The sequence below is a fragment of the Arachis ipaensis genome, chromosome B2 (genome assembly GCF_059453495.1).
Source record: "Arachis ipaensis isolate K30076 ecotype BB chromosome B2, ASM5945349v1, whole genome shotgun sequence".
NCBI classification, from domain to species: Eukaryota; Viridiplantae; Streptophyta; class Magnoliopsida; order Fabales; family Fabaceae; genus Arachis; species Arachis ipaensis.
This window is the reverse complement of record NC_142437.1, coordinates 6,342,847-6,359,055: the sequence shown is the minus strand read 5'-3', so window position 1 is coordinate 6,359,055 and position 16,209 is coordinate 6,342,847. Positions and strand designations below refer to the sequence as shown.

The window sequence follows — 16,209 nt, the reverse complement described above, 5'->3', positions numbered from 1 at the left end:
AACAAACATTGGAGGAGGAACGCAAAGAAAAAAAGAAGAAGAAACATGAAGAAGTACGACGTGATTTCAGGTGCGCGTTATGTAAGTGGGTTTTGTTGGGTTAGGGTTAACTTGTTTGGACTTGTTTGTCAAAAAAACTTGTATGTCTAGCAGGTAGGGTTGGAAGTGAGTCAAGTTAGCTCATGAGGCAGCTCAAGCTCGACTCGTTAATAACTCAATAAGCTAAACTCGTGAGTTGGTGAGCCAAGCTTGAGTATCGAATTGAACTCATAAATTAAATGAGTCGAGCTTGAGCTTGGATAAGCTCATCTCATTATCTCGTGAGCTGACTCGATTATATATATATATTAATCATCTTAATTATTTAAAATTTTATATTTATTTTTTACATATAATTTTGATGTAGGACATATAAAAAATTTATAATTTATTGATAGATAAATAATATATAAAATTGATCTTTTTAAATATTTTTTAAAATACATAAGTTATAATTTATTGATATAGAATTATAGATTATGTTCCTATTATTTGAGCCAACTCGTGAGCTCGAGCCAGTTTGTAAACTTTCGGTGAACCGAGCTTGAGGTTAAAAAATAGACCCGATTGTTAATAAGTCAAGCTGTGAGCCAAGCTCAATTTTTGTGAGCCAAACTTGAGCTTGGTCTAGCTCGACTAAGCTCGACTCACTTCTAACCCTACTAGCAAGACTGTATTTCTAAATTATTAATAAAGAGTATCATCATTACCACTTATCCAAATAATGTAAAACTTTTAACAAATTTTTTTAGGAAATGGATCCTCTCCAGTTTTTTTAACATTTGACAAGATACAGTGTGATTTCTCACCTTTGATTTTATAAGTGGGATCAGAAATAAATAAGAGAGAGAGTATTGAATGGTTAGATTAAACACTGGATACCATCCAGATTTTTTTCCATTGAAGAAGATCTACTCCCATTTTTTTATCATTATCACTGTATGTTAGTACAAAATAATTTTATATGTACATTTAATTACATAACGTCACATCAACAAAAATAACTATTTTTTATAAATCATATAAAATTATTATATAAAATATTTTACATCATGTTTGCATCAAAATTAATTTCTTATTATAAACATTTGAATAATGTTATATTAGAATCATATAAAATTTAATGACAATAATAAAGTGATATCTTTATATCGATACAGTTATATAAGAACTTGGGCTTTCAATATACTTTTCACTACTTTAGGGTAAGACAATGATAGCGGATTTGTGGATGAAATTTGGTGAGGGTCTAGTTGCCAAATAATGCACATGCAGAGGCTAGTTGGTAGTTGGCTAGTTGCCAAATAATTATGTTAGACAGTCCAAAAGATTTTCATTGAAGGATGTGTTGATGAGGGTATATCCATATATCTATCTATAACCGTTATTAGATCAGTTAATTAACGGTTGATCCATACATTTAGATTTTCTGTGGACCAAACTGTTTACCTGCTATGGCTTTTAGTATCCTCTTGATATGGTGGGATATAGTATGATATATTATTATAGAATAATACTATACATTGTAGTAACTTCAAAATTGAAGAGATTCAAGGATGAGATCGTACAGTTGAAGAGTGAAGAGAATTGTGAAAATAAAAACTGAAAATGTAATTGTGTATTATTGTTGTGATTTTGGAATATTAGCCCAGCCCTCTCATAACCAACTTAAGCACTATATATATATATATATAGTATGAGAAGGTAATAGAAAATAGAAAAAGAAAAGTGGTTAATCTGAATCCTAATCATCTATCATCTACATACATCTGAACTCTAGTCAAATTTGCAAAATCAAACAATTTTAAATCAGTACTAAAATGAAAATTAGCTCCTAAATTGATGTACCAGCCAAATACCTTAGAATCCTTTTAACACACGGTCAATAAGTAGTTAATGGATTCTACAATTTGAAGTTATTGTTGTTTTGGACCGACTCATGGCTTGAATTTTACCATCTTCTTCACTAGGGTTCGGCCCGTTTTAATTACAAATTTTATTCTCATATACTACAAGTTATTTATTATTTATTATAATTATTTGTTTGAAAACTTATTTATATTAATTGTACACCATAATAATCAATTTTTTAAATTATATATTATTTATTTAAAATATTATTGTTACTAAATAATTGTTATGCTATACATATTTGTAATATAATTCAACTATTATTTAAATAAATAATTTATTTAAATTAATTGTTTAATATATGTTTTGTTAATATTTATTGAAAACAAGGTGTCTAATTAGTCATTTACTATATCTTTGTATTTTAATATGGTGTTTGCTACGGTACGATGATAAATTTATACGTACCGATACGTTTAAAATATGGACAAGTAGTAACAAGTCACGTGGAATTTATTTTTCACATCAGCATTTAATTTTTTTCTTTTTTAAATATATGTTATATCACCACTTTTACTAATACACCTCTTTAATTAAATAAAAATAAAAATATATTTTTTATTTAATTTTATAAAAAGTCTTAAACATCCTTACTTTATTTGATTAGACAAAAATATCCTTTTAGATTAATCAAATTTTAGAATTCAATTAATCTTAATTTTATAGTTTCAATTAATTTAAACAACAAAACAAAAACATATATAAAAAAAATAAAAATCAATCGTTCTTCATCTTCTACAATTCCCCTAATCATTCGGCCCCTCAAGCAAAGCAAAACATATAAAAAAAAACAAAAAAATCAATCGTTCTTCATCTTCTCCAATTCTCCTAATCATTTGTGCCCCCTCTGAAGTAAAGTAGTGAAAGTCCCAAACCAAAACGGCAAAACCCTAACCCTAGGTTCTTTGCCACAGGCGTCCCCAGGCTCAGCGCTTCCGCTTCTTCTTATTCCCTCTGTCCGGAACCCAGGTAGTTCGGCACGTCGTCCCCATCCTCACTGGCTTTTCTGTCCGTGGCCAGGGAAAAAGTTAATATCTTCCCCTCCTTCCCTGTTTTCCTAGTTTCCAAAGTTTAAAATCTACTTTGCGACTTGAGCTGGAGTTTGCAGTTATTTATGTTCTTCTCTCGCTTTTGCAGGGCGGAATCGAAGTCCAATCGCAAGTTAGATAAAAAGGTTCAATTTTACTCTAGTAAGTTTCGAATCAATTTTTCTGTTTCTTTCAAATATTGAATTATTACATACTAAAACTGTCCATATATTTTAACTGCATCCAATCCTTGGTGTTATTGCAGAGGTGAAAGATGCTGCGGCTTACTTGAGTGCTCGAAAGTCTATTACTAAGGTAATGATCTTATTTCAAACGACATTGTTCTTAAGATGGATTATGGAAATACTTCATTGTGCTTGTAATAGGTTTAATGGCTAGTTAGATGTACTTTACACTGTTATTATGTTCATAGACACTTTGAACATTTTTAGGGTTCTTTGTTGTGTATTGCATTTGTTATTGTTTTAGGGATTAGGCATTCTGTCACTTAATATACATGTCTGCTCTTGTACTCATATCTGGATGAGCTTGTATTTTATTCTTGATGTGAGTATTCCAAGGAGAATTTTATTTTTGCTTTTAAAAGAATCTATATTCTTCCTGTGAGTAAATAGTGATCTAAGATTAATTAAATGGTTGATGCATTCACATAAAAAATGCAGTTTGCTGTAATCCAAATGAATTAGTTATAATTTTAAACAATCCTTTACAGGGGAGACATCTAGATATAATCTTTTTTGGTTTTTTAGTGATGTTTTCCTCTCCTTTCAGAAAAATAGTAAACAGCAAAGAACCTAGGGCTAGGATTTTGTCGTTTTGGTTTGAGACTTTCACTGCTTTACTTCAGAGGGGGCACGAATGATTAGGGGAATTGGAGAAGATGAAGAACGATTGATTTTTTTGTTTTTTTGATATGTTTTACTTTGCTTCAGAGGGGGCCGAATGATTAGGAAAATTGTAGAAGATGAAGAACGATTGATTTTTGTTTTTTTATATGTTTTTGTTTTGTTGTTTAAATTAATTGAAACTATAAAATTAGGATTAATTAAATTCTAAAATTTGATTAATTTAAAAGAGTATTTTTGTCTAATTAAATAAAGTAAGAATGTTTAAGACTTTTTATAAAATTAAATAAAAAATATATTTTTATTTTTATTTAATTAAAGTGGTGTATTAGTAAAAATGGTGATATAATATATATTTAAAAAAAATTAAATACTGATATAAAAAATAAATTTCATGTAACTTATTACTACTTATCTATATTTTAAACGTATCGATACGTATAAATTTACCATAATAATATAGCAAACACCTTTTAACATTATCTATAAGTTTATTTTTGTATATCTATTTCAATATAAGTCTTTAGATCTAATCTTAGTGGTCCACATGAGTAAAACACGATGTACAAAATTTTAATTGGAACATTTCAGATTCAATCTTAATATCTGAATTTGATCTTGACTATTTTTTTGGTCGAGAATGTCTGAATTTGATTTTATTATTATTATTATTATGGAATAGACAGTTTCTAATTTTAAACATCACAAATTGATAGATACATTTAAGGATTGAAAAATTATAAGAAACAATCCTCGTATAAACTAACATAAGTCAACTCTATTATAATTTAAATTTTATAAATAAATAAAAATTTAAAAATTAAAATTCAAAATTCAAAAAAGATTCTTTCTATATTTATTTTAATCACATTTATAATACACAATAAAAACAATCCATAAAAAATCTAATCCTTTTCTATTCATTTGAAAACAGTCGAATCTCTCCCTCCTTAAACCTACCGTGTCCACGCAATTTTGACGACGTCGCCCACCGACTACCGTCGTGTCTTTCGTCGCGCTGCGCGGCCTCTTTCACGCGTCCCGTCACCATCCTTCTTTCGTCGACGCCGTCGTCCACCGTCCCGACGCATCTGCACCGCCACGGCCCCCATCTGTTGCGACGTAGCCACGGCCAGTCTCCCATTCACGACGCGCGATCAACTACTCTGATCCATGGCGACTCCTCCACTCGCGATGCGCGGCCTCCTTGGCTTCCTCTTCGCAACGCGCTACCACGAGTCTCCCACCGCACACGCAACCCCGTCCAAAATGTCGTCGCCGGTCACTCTACAGCTCTTCTTCTTCTCCTCTCCTATTTGGTTTTGAATGATTCTTTTAACTAGTTTTTTATGTTTTTTTTCTTAAATTTCGGATGATTCTTTTTCCTATGTTCTGTATTTTTTTCTTAGGATTTGGATAATTCTTTTTCCTATGTTTTGTATGTCTTTTTTTTTTAGGATTTGGATAATTCTTTATCTTATATTTTGGTGTTTTTTTTTTTGGAGTTTGAACGTTTTTTTTAAAGAAAAATTAGGATTTACGTAATAAATAATAAAAGATGAATTAAAGTAAAAAAAGATAATTAATAATCATTAATTTTGTATTTAAAAAAAATAAAATTTAAATAATTAATAATTAATGACAATTAATTAATATAAAATATAGTTTAAATATACTTGTTGATTTTTTTTTGGTTTCCACTGTATCCCCCAATCCGACAAATATACTTATTGATTTATTATTAGTTATACTCCTCTTAGTTCCCTGGCAGAATTCTTATGGATTTTATCAACTATTTGACTATTGTCAAAGTTCAAACCTAAGTGCAATATATTAAGATGTATCATATTTTGCTACTCAATCAAAGCTTCAATTGCATCTGACCTTGATTTTTTTTTTTTTTTTGGTGTACATGCATCTGACGTTGATTTTGAGGCCACCGGTTATCGAATGTTTCTGTTGGGGTTCTTTTCGGACTGGCTGTTGGGTTTTGAATTCAGAGTTTAAAGAATCAAAATGTTTTTTCTTTACATATTTATCAGCATAAACTAATTTTATTCTTTTGGGCTATCTTTTATTGGATACAATTAGTTTAGGCTATTTCTTCTACAAACGTGAAAACCTTTTCTGTTAGTTCATAGGACTATGGGCCCAATGGATTTTCACTTTGACCCAAATTTGGAACGTAGAAAGTTACAACATAGTTGGAGACAGCCTCTAGTTTTGGAGGCAGCCTAATACAGTAATACTAATTTATTATGTCTTTAAAAATATACATTAAAATTATATATATATATATATATATATATATATATATATATATATTAAAAGTTTCAGTTAGAGATCAAACAATAGTTATATATTTATTATATGTAAAAGAAATTTGTTAAAAAGCAAATGTTCTACTCATGTTATTTACTAGTTTAACATGTGTCGAGTCTTATAATTTAAAATTTAAATACCTATTTTCAAATTTCTACTCTCCTGTTTGTTGTAAACTCTACAAAATTAATAAAATATATTAGTCAATAAATAAATTATTATTTAAAAAAATTAAAATAATCAATTTTTATAATTTAGAGAAGTAGAAATATTAAAAAAATGAATTTTGACACTAATTTTAAAGATTTTGATCTAAAATCAAACCGAATCAGTTGGACCGATCCCAAACTGACCTACCTTATAAACTAAGCAGCAAGCTTTATTTTTCCCTCGTTTCACTCTTGGGCACGCAAAGAAGAGAGAAATCACGTTGAGAAAATCTAACCCCTTTCCAAAAATTCAATCGTCGAAACTTTCAATATGGAGTTTCAATTGACGAGCTGTCAGCGGCCATGTGTTCGTCTCAGAATTCTCTTTAATTCTATTCGAATAAAGTGGTAAAAAAATTTTATATCTCACCCAATTCTTTTCCTCCTCAATTTCGAGATTTTTGAGTTTCGATACTGAGAAATTAAATAATTTTGATGGTTTAGGTGAACTCTAGTAGCGGATAATCATTGAGTTTTGCCCAATTGAATCTGTGGGTAAGATAAGAAACTGTTGAACCGTTGTGAATCATTGAGTGAGTGAACCCTATGATGATTATAGTGATATTGTGTGAAATAGACTGTGTTCTGGTTAATTTGGAGTTTAATTGGGCGATTTGGAACAAAATCCAGGTAATTAGGCTTGAGGATTGACGTTTGAAAGGTTGGAGCTTGTGAAAGGAGGGGTTTTTGAGGTGTTTCGAGCTTCGAAAGGAATCGGTCAAGGTATGATTTTGCTTTCTCGTAGTTAATATTTAATGTCACGTGAAAACTTAGACTATAAGACCTTAAGATAGGAATTGACTGAATGAATTACTGATGGATTGTTTATATGGTATACGATGTGTGATTCGGTTTTTGTAAATAATTTGTTATTGGAGTTGGTTGATTTTGGAAAAAGATTTAATATTGGAATTAGTTCGATTTTGAAATAATTTGATACTAGAAATGATTTAAATGACTGAGAGGTGTTTGGTTTGGTGGTTGAGACCCTTAAGGGGTGGCAAAAGTATGAGTTTTAGAGAAGATACTGTCGAAATTTTTTTTATGGAAATTGGAGGTTTTGTTTGAAGTGGTTATTTAGAAAGATTTGGGTTTAAGGATTTTATGATTTGATTTTGAGTTATTAAGAAACGATTACATTTTAAGTTTGATTTATTTAGAAAAGAATGAATTAAGTTTTGAGTATGAATTTTTGATGAATGATGATGACATTGAGACTAACTGTTGACCTTCTGCTGCAAGATGTGATTGGACACTTTAACTCCTTGGGTTCTCCCATGGGTATATATATATATAATTTGAGTTTGGAGTTTGACTCCATGGATATTAATTTTGAACTTGGAGATGCGCGCACAGAGGGACTGTCCAATGGTTAACTACCAGGACATGTTGGGTTGGCTATATAACCGACAGATGAGACTTATAAGCCATAGGACATGCATACATCATATGCATTTGTATGTTTTGCTTGAGTAAGCATTGTTTCGGTTTGCTTAATTGCTTAATTCTGCTTATCTACTACTTGTTCTACTTGCTGTACTTGTACGTCTATCTCTGTTTTCTTTGTTTGATTTGTATGTGTATGCTTCTGAGACCCTCTCTTGGCAGAGGAGTGAATGAGGGTTGTTCTACCGGTGATTTGAAGGTTTAGAGTTGACAGAAGGTACAGAGTTAGAATAGGGCTAGGATCCTTTAGTTAGATTACCAATATTATTGGTTTAGAATAAATTTTAAAATTAATATGAGTGTCGAAGGTTTAGGAATGCCTCTGGCTTTCCCAGTACCTTTTAGATTAACTATGGGGGCACCTTTACCATGTTGGAAACTTCTGGTTCTCATTTCATATATATTTTTATTATTTTTCAGATGTAGGTTAAGAGGCATCTCGCTGAGTGTCTGGAGTTTCCTGTGCAAGCGAAGTTTGTTTTTTTTTTTTTTGGATGCTATATTTTGTATTTATGTTATGTATATATGTATATAGATTCTCCTCTGTATAAATTTTATGTTTGTCCCTCCTAGAGGTTGATTTGGAGAAACAGGTATTTATTCTGTAGTTTGAGTTATATTTTGGGTTATATATATACTCTGGTCGGCCTTAGCTTCGCAGGTCGAGTCTGGAGCTTGATATATGTGTTTTGGAACTCTGATCTGTATATTATGTTTTTAACATTCTTTTGATCTTGCCTATCCGTTTTATGCTTATCCATGCGAGTGTGACACTATTTTTTCTATTTTTGTTTTTGTTTGGCTTATTCTTCAAGACTTCTAGATATGATTTTTTTCAACTAAATTTTTGTACGTATTTTACTTTTAGAGGTCGTAATACCTCACCACCTCTGCTTTACGACTTAAGCGTAAGGCTCTGTGTGGTAGAGTGTTACATTTGTAGCTTCAAAAGTTGCTATTCTACCTTCCATTTTGTTAGATGGATGTTACCACAAAAAAATACAATTGAATAATTTTGTCGCTGATAAACTGTACCCGAATTTTGTTATTGAAAAAATTATCCTCAAATAATTTAAATTTTTAACAAAAATGCACAAACATAAACTACAATGTTGAAGGTTAATAAAAAAGAATGATGTGGCAAATGGAAATTCCAGCTTGGGCTTTCTTTTTCTCCATACATGTACTTGAATGATAACCTTCCTACAAGTATCATTTACAACAGAGAATAACATCCATGGGTTTAGTAAACAACATACATATGCTAAGAAATAAACATCACTACAATTACCTTCTTGCACCACTTGCAAGTGGTTTGGCCATACTTTCTCCTTGTATTGTACTGGCTGCCACTATCACGCTCGGACTCGTCACGTTTTTATTTCTTAGTTCCCTGCCTAACGGTCTTTTTATGGTGGAGGTAGCACTAGATGTCCCTCATGTTGTTTCTAATATTTCTCACTTGGAACGGAGTTGATGTGAAATTGGTATTCCCAATTATAGGATTCTATAAGTAGTCAGTGATGCATATAATTCTCTTGTCTTCCATTCTTCCTCTAGATTGCAGCAACTCTGTGGCAGCACGCAAGAAAGTCCAGTTAGTTGCCATTTTTTACAACCTTGTATCTAGCTCTCTTAATCTCAAACATGTTATGATAATCATCTTCATCCCATTGTGCCTCCTGATAATTACCTTCTTTTTTCTCTTTCTCTAACCAACTCAATTGGATAGGTGTCAAATTTCCTATGTATGCTATAAGATCATCCTTGTGCAATGTCATCACTCTCGTGATATAATATCTCATATCTTCTAGCATAGTCAGGATACCTTCACCTCTCATACCAATTATTGTTGCATTGAAAGGCCCACATTTGTTGGTAACTACCTTGCACCAATCAGAGAGTCCGGACCTTGACCATGATGGTTGCTCAAACTTATTCAAACACTCCTATGCTGCTGGATTGATCCTTCTCATATTAGCCGTTGCACTATTGAATTCTTGATTCATCAATGCCCTTGCACATTGACACATTGTGCCTTTCAATTCTTTATCCTTTCATTGCTTAGTCAAATTCCTCCATATGTGCATTGTGCAGAACTTATGAGGAACACCAAACATAACTTCTTGTAAGGCTGGAATGAGTCCCTCAACCAAGTTAACAACACAACTAAGCATTAATAAACTAAAATGCAGTCAAATTAATTCAAATAAGACACTATCAACCACTATTAGAACTAATAATATCACTTTTTTCATCACCTTTTTTAACACTACCTTTGACAATTCTTCACGTATTCTTAAATCACATGCCTACTATAACAATATTTATATAGTTAAATTCATTTTAAAATCTTTTTTTGTTGTTCTTCTTCATTGTTGCTCTCATAATAGCAAATAAAAGACCTTGTGGAGGGAAAATCAATAAAAAAAAAACAAAAGAAAATAGGTGATATTTTTAACAAGAAGCAAAGCATGAATAGTGGTGCAAGTGCTGAGGCAGAGGCAGAGTACGCTGAATTTGTAGAAGTTGATCCTAGTGAAAGATATGGAAGAGTATATAACACAATAGATATTACAACATAGCCTCGTACACTTTCATAAATAGTTATATTCAAATTGCCAAACTTGTAAATGCCTAAGCCACTTAATTTCAAAGGACAAATAGTAACTGAAACGAAATTTTTTTTACCATATCAAATATCAATAGATAAAAGAAAACAAACAGTGACATCAATTTCAAAATTTTGAGCCTGGATACATTTCCAGATTAATTGACAATCCAAACCGAATATGCATCAGATAAAATGCCATAAGAATAAAAATTTTAAAAAATAAGTGTTAATGGGAGTAAAATATTACCTACCATGCACTGCCATTCTTGCCCATATAGCATTAGGGCTCTAGAAACAAAGTATGCTCCTCTTATGTCTATTGTTCTATCTGCTTTGCAATTATATATGATCTGCAATTTGAATTCAAAGAGAAGAAGGTGGTTATAAGAAGAAAATAGAGAGAGACTCAAGTGAGAGACATAATTAGAATTGAATGTGTCTTAAACTCTTCAATAAAATCGTTAAATCAAACCAAGAAGCTAACAATTATTTATTCAAAGACAAAATTATTAGATTATATACTAATAATTCGCACCACAGAGACATCTTTACTGAGCTTCTGACAGTGTTGGAAAGCAAAGCATTCTCCTTCACCAAGTAGTCCATTTGTCTAAAGTCCCATCTGTCTACCTGACGTTCCAAGATTTAAAATGCACAAAAAAGAATACATATCTAAATATTTAAAAAAAAGCTTCAATTTTCTCACTAAATTCCAAAACAAAAAGAATAAAATGGGTATGAGCATACATACCATTCTAGAAAAAGAATATTATAGTAATTGTGTTTTGTTTTATTTGATTGTTGTTTTCATGATTAGTATGTTGTTCAAGTTCTTATTTTGTTGTTGGTTTGCTGTAGTTTAAAATTTTAATTGTTCTTGTTATTTTGATTTTCAGTTTTAATTGATCTTATTAACTTATTAATTGAGTGAAGTACTAACCCGGTCCCTGTCCATTTCCAAGAATGACAACGCGACCCCTCAAAATAAAATCGATCCACTTTGGTCCTTGTCCCCTGATTCCGTCACACAACACGGTCCCTGTGGGTATTTTTCCGTCAACTCTGACCGGAAAATGCTGACGTGTCAGGTTTAGAAATGGACAGGGGTCTAATTGTCTCTAAATTTAAATTGGTTAGGGGTTTATTTGTCCTTATAATTTTTTAAACAATATTTTTTTAGATTATTTTTTTATTTATTATATTAATATTCTTTTTCCAATAAATTATTAAATATATGGTATAATAAGTACAAACTAATTAATAAATTATTCAAATTTAAAAATATCATTTATTATCAAATTAAATAAATCATTCTCAAATATAATTTTTAAATACATAAATAATAAATATTAAAATTCAGTTAATACATTAATAATAATAACCCTATGATATACTATTAGTATTATGATCTAGATAATTTTTCACAATAAAGTAAAAACTAATGAACACATTACTTGATATATAGTAAAATAATATTTTTGAGTAATAAAAAATTTAATTTTTTATCTCTTTAAACTAAATTAATAATTCTATTTAATATCTTTGTATTAAAATACACTATGAGCAAGCTACTAATACTAAATGAAGTAATTAAAATATATAATCTTTAATGAAATAATTAAATACTAATTGAAATAATTCTATTTTTTATCTCTTTAATTGAATTTCAATATACTTAAAATTTTAATTAATCTATATTATTCTTATATTGATAAATCTTTATCAATCTATAACCTTATGATCATATATATATTATTAATAGATTAATAATATTATTGATACTTTAAATTTGTTGAGTTTATAAATGGTCTTCATCACACACACACGTACGTATTTTAGTATAAAGTTATCAAATAAAATTATTAATTTAGTTTACAGAGATAAAAAATTAAATTTTTTATTACTCAAATATTTTACTATATATCAAGTAATGTGTTCATTAGTTTTTACTTTATTGTGAAAAATTATCTAGATCATAATACTAATAGTATATCATAGGGTTATTATTATTAATGTATTAACTGAATTTTAATGTTTATTATTTATGTATTTAAAAATTATATTTGAGAATGATTTATTTAGTTTGATAATAAATGATATTTTTAAATTTGAATAATTTATTAATTATTTTGTACTTATTATACCATATATTTAATAATTTATTGGAAAAAGAATATTAATATAATAAATAAAAAAAATAATCTAAAAAAATATTGTTTAAAAAATTATAAGGACAAATAAACCCCTAACCAATTTAAATTTAGAGACAATTAAACTCCTGTCCATTTCTGAACCTGACACGTCAGCATTTTCCGGTGAGAGTTGACGGAAAAATAACCACAGGGACCGCGTTGTGTGACGGAATCAGGGGACAAGGACCGAAGTAGATCGATTTTATTTTGAGGGGTCGCGTTGTCATTCTTGAAAATGGACAGGGGTCGGGTTGGTACTTCACTCCTTATTAATTTGATAAATTGTTGTTTTGGTGTTGTTCTTGACCTTTGGATTGTTATACTGTTGTGTTGTTCTTGACCTTTTGATTGTTATATTGTGTTTTGTTGTTGTTGATTTAATAAATTGTTCATTGGTTGCTGATAACTAAACTTTGTATGTGAGTAAATAGTTTGTGATTGGTGTGTTTTTTTTTTTTTTTTATCAAAGTGGTGATGGTGGCACTGCTAGTAAGTTTTTGCTGAATCACTTGATTCGTGATTCTTCATTTCTTCTGGTCCAAAGTGATGGAAATAAAGCGAAGCAAATCAATAGTAAGTTTTCGTTGATTTTAATGATTGATAACAGATTTTGATGTTGATATTTTGTTTGTTTTTTTTTTGTTATTTAAATTTTGAGTTTATATGTTGGATAAGATTATAATATCGTGGATAACTTAGTATTTTTAATTTAGATGATATTTTAAAATGTATATTAGACTATAATTATGTTTTAGTGTATTTATTTATATTTTATTTATTATTTTATTATAAAACGGTTATTTTGGTTGAACTACAGTTGAATCGGTTGAATTAATAAACCAATAAATCAGTAACTAGAGCAATTCGATGACCGGTTTTTAAAACGTTGGTATTTATACCATTTGTAAAAGAAATAATACATTCTTTTGTGAAAAATGATTTGTTAAAGGAAAAGTATACTTACCGAGGGTCTCCATTATTCTTCTACCTTGGCCGACTATTTTTCCCTTCCGCAAGAAGACATGAAGTTTAAGAAGCAGTTGAACTCAGCATAGCTATTAAAACATGTTTCCTTTTTCTTTACGCTGAAAAAGGACAAAAATGATTTAGCTTTGCAAAAAAGATCAAATATGGACAAATATAGAAGTCTATGAAAACAATTTCTTTCAATGATGCTTTGTGCTTTGTTCCCTGCTATGAACAACAAAATATGAAGCTTAATAAAAACATAAATACACAGTTTAATAAGAATACATGTACATAAATACTGGTAAAAAATGTAAAGACTTAAAAAATTAAAAAAAATTACCATGATTTTAGCAAGATGTAGGATTCTGTTTTCGATTAACTGTTCTTTGAGGAAAAAAATGAAAGTTATCAGTTGAGGAAAAAATAAGGTTACTATTGGTGAGAGAAAGAGGAAAAAGAGGCAAAGTTGAAAAAATTTACCAAAAAAAAAAATGTTAAAATTCAAACCGCTTAAAAAAAATGCACAAAGTAGATTTGCTATGAAAAGTCTCAAAACAAAGGACACGAAACTAAGAGCTTAATAACAGAGAATGATGCAGGGAAGAAAATCCCCGAATAATAAAAAAAAAAATTAATCAAAGAAAATTTGCAACAAACAACAAAATTAGCAAACATATCACGGTACATACCAAGAGGCGCGGAGTAAAAGGGCGAATAAGAGGTGGTTGCGAAGAAGAGAAGATATGCATCGCGAAAGATGCGAGGGAAAGAAACGGATATGATGAGTAGGTTGAACAGAGAAAAAACCGAGAGACGCAAATCATTCATCTGGACAACCAGCCAACACTAGAACAACAACTCTACAATTCTGGATTTCAGAGAGATAATAACTGAGACTAAAAAATGAAGAGAGAAGCGTGAATCTAATTTACATTTTTGTTGCCCTGAAGTAAGGGCTTGTTTGGGGAGCATTTAATTTACATTTTTGTGTTGAAGTAATTTTATGTTTGGATATCTCATGTAAAAAGATTTTTTTATCTATTAATTATGTTTGGGTATAATAATATAAAAGTAATTTTTTGTTTATTTATTACATAAAAAATATATTTTTTAAAAAAATATAAATTATAGCTTCTCAAAAAAAATATTTTTTTTATTTTTTAATGTTGTTATTTTTACTATTAGAAATTTATTAAACACACTAAAAAATAAAAAAATATTTTTTTAATAATGATACCCAAAGAAGTACTAATAAATGAGATAAATAGGTAGACATTTAAGTGATGAACCATTAGCCGTTGGGATTTTTGTATATTTTAAAAAGTTAAGAATGATGGAGGAAAGATTATAATAATTTAGATACAATAGTCTCAATCTTTATCAAAAATAAATGGGTAGACATAAATGTTTTCACTCATCTTGATCAATCCTTCTATTACATTCTGTATTAGCATAACTATAGATATATGAAGTAAAGTACACACAATTTTAGACAAACTAAAAAAAAGGTAATTACCCAAATTAATTTTCAACGAGTTTAGAAGTAGATATTTTAGTTCTAAAAAAATTAATATACAAATTAATTTAGATAAATTAGTCTTCAGTTTATTTTTTGATAAAATAATTATCTAAATTAGTCTCTAAGAATTTTAAAAGCAAACATTTTAGTCTTAAAAAAAAAGTAATATATAGATTAATTTCCAACGGATTTTTTGGTCAGACATCATAGTTTTTCGTTCATTTTACTTTTACTATACGTCAACCTTTATTATTATTAACTTAGCGTTGTGTATGTCGATGATGACACAAACATATTAATATACTCTTTTCGTTAGAAACAAGTAAGGTGAATAATGATGTTTTGAAATTCAAATTAAAGCATTTTCTTTTAATACAAATATGTTTTTTAAAATAGGACATCTTTCTAATTATATTAAATACAAAAATATCAAATGATTTCAATCTTAAATTTGTTGTAGATAATCTCTAAAATTTTATTGAACATTATTATTATTATTATTATTATTATTGAGTGACCATATATATATACTTTTTATATTATAAATACATATATAAGAATCTAATGAATAAATTTATCATTATTTTTGTTCGAAAAATACAAAAAATTATGGTACAATATTATTGTACAAATAATAATAATAATCTTATTTTACTTTTTTTTAGACGAAGGACTGTTTTGTCTGACGGAGAAAAACGTTGAGATTGATCTGTGTATTAATTTTTCTTGAGAACTAAAATGTCTGCTTTTAAAATTCTTTGGGACTGATCTGGGTAATTATTCTGCCGAAAAATGAACTGGAACTGATTTATCTGCCGGAATAAAACTTTGAGGATGTTTTTGTGTATTAATTTTTCTTGGGAACTAAAATGTCAGCTTTTAAAATCTTTGGGCTAATTTGGATAATTACTCTTAAAAAAAGATTAATGTTACAAAATCAAACCGGATCGCCCAATCCAACCAGATTAACTGAAAATCGGTTACCTGTCCGGTTCGATTGATAGGAGAACCGTCTTATAAAAAACCGACTTAAGAATCGTTCGAACCGGCAGTTAACCGGTGAACCACTTATCCGGCCGAGTTTTTCCGGTTCA

The 16,209-nt window shown here is 29.3% G+C and overlaps 2 long non-coding RNA genes across 7 annotated transcripts; one reads left to right on the top strand and one right to left on the bottom strand.

Annotated features, from left to right (window-relative positions):
- The first annotated feature begins 2,757 nt into the window (after nt 1-2,757).
- LOC148572910 (uncharacterized) lies at nt 2,758-3,422 on the top strand. Its single transcript, XR_015905060.1, has 3 exons — nt 2,758-2,977; nt 3,088-3,140; nt 3,244-3,422. It is a non-coding gene; the product is annotated as an uncharacterized LOC148572910 (long non-coding RNA).
- Nucleotides 3,423-8,861: 5,439 nt separating this feature from the next.
- Nucleotides 8,862-14,528, bottom strand: LOC107624269 (uncharacterized). 6 transcript variants are annotated; one of them, XR_015904977.1, is made up of 6 exons: nt 14,286-14,528; nt 13,937-13,980; nt 13,592-13,712; nt 10,971-11,065; nt 10,687-10,785; nt 8,862-9,955 (listed from the first exon to the last, which is right to left on the bottom strand). It is a non-coding gene; the product is annotated as an uncharacterized LOC107624269 (long non-coding RNA). The 6 variants fall into 6 exon arrangements; XR_015904978.1 differs by having other exon boundaries at nt 13,937-13,975; XR_015904980.1 differs by lacking the exon at nt 13,937-13,980 and having other exon boundaries at nt 8,862-9,024; nt 9,113-9,955.
- Between the last annotated feature and the right edge of the window lie 1,681 nt (nt 14,529-16,209).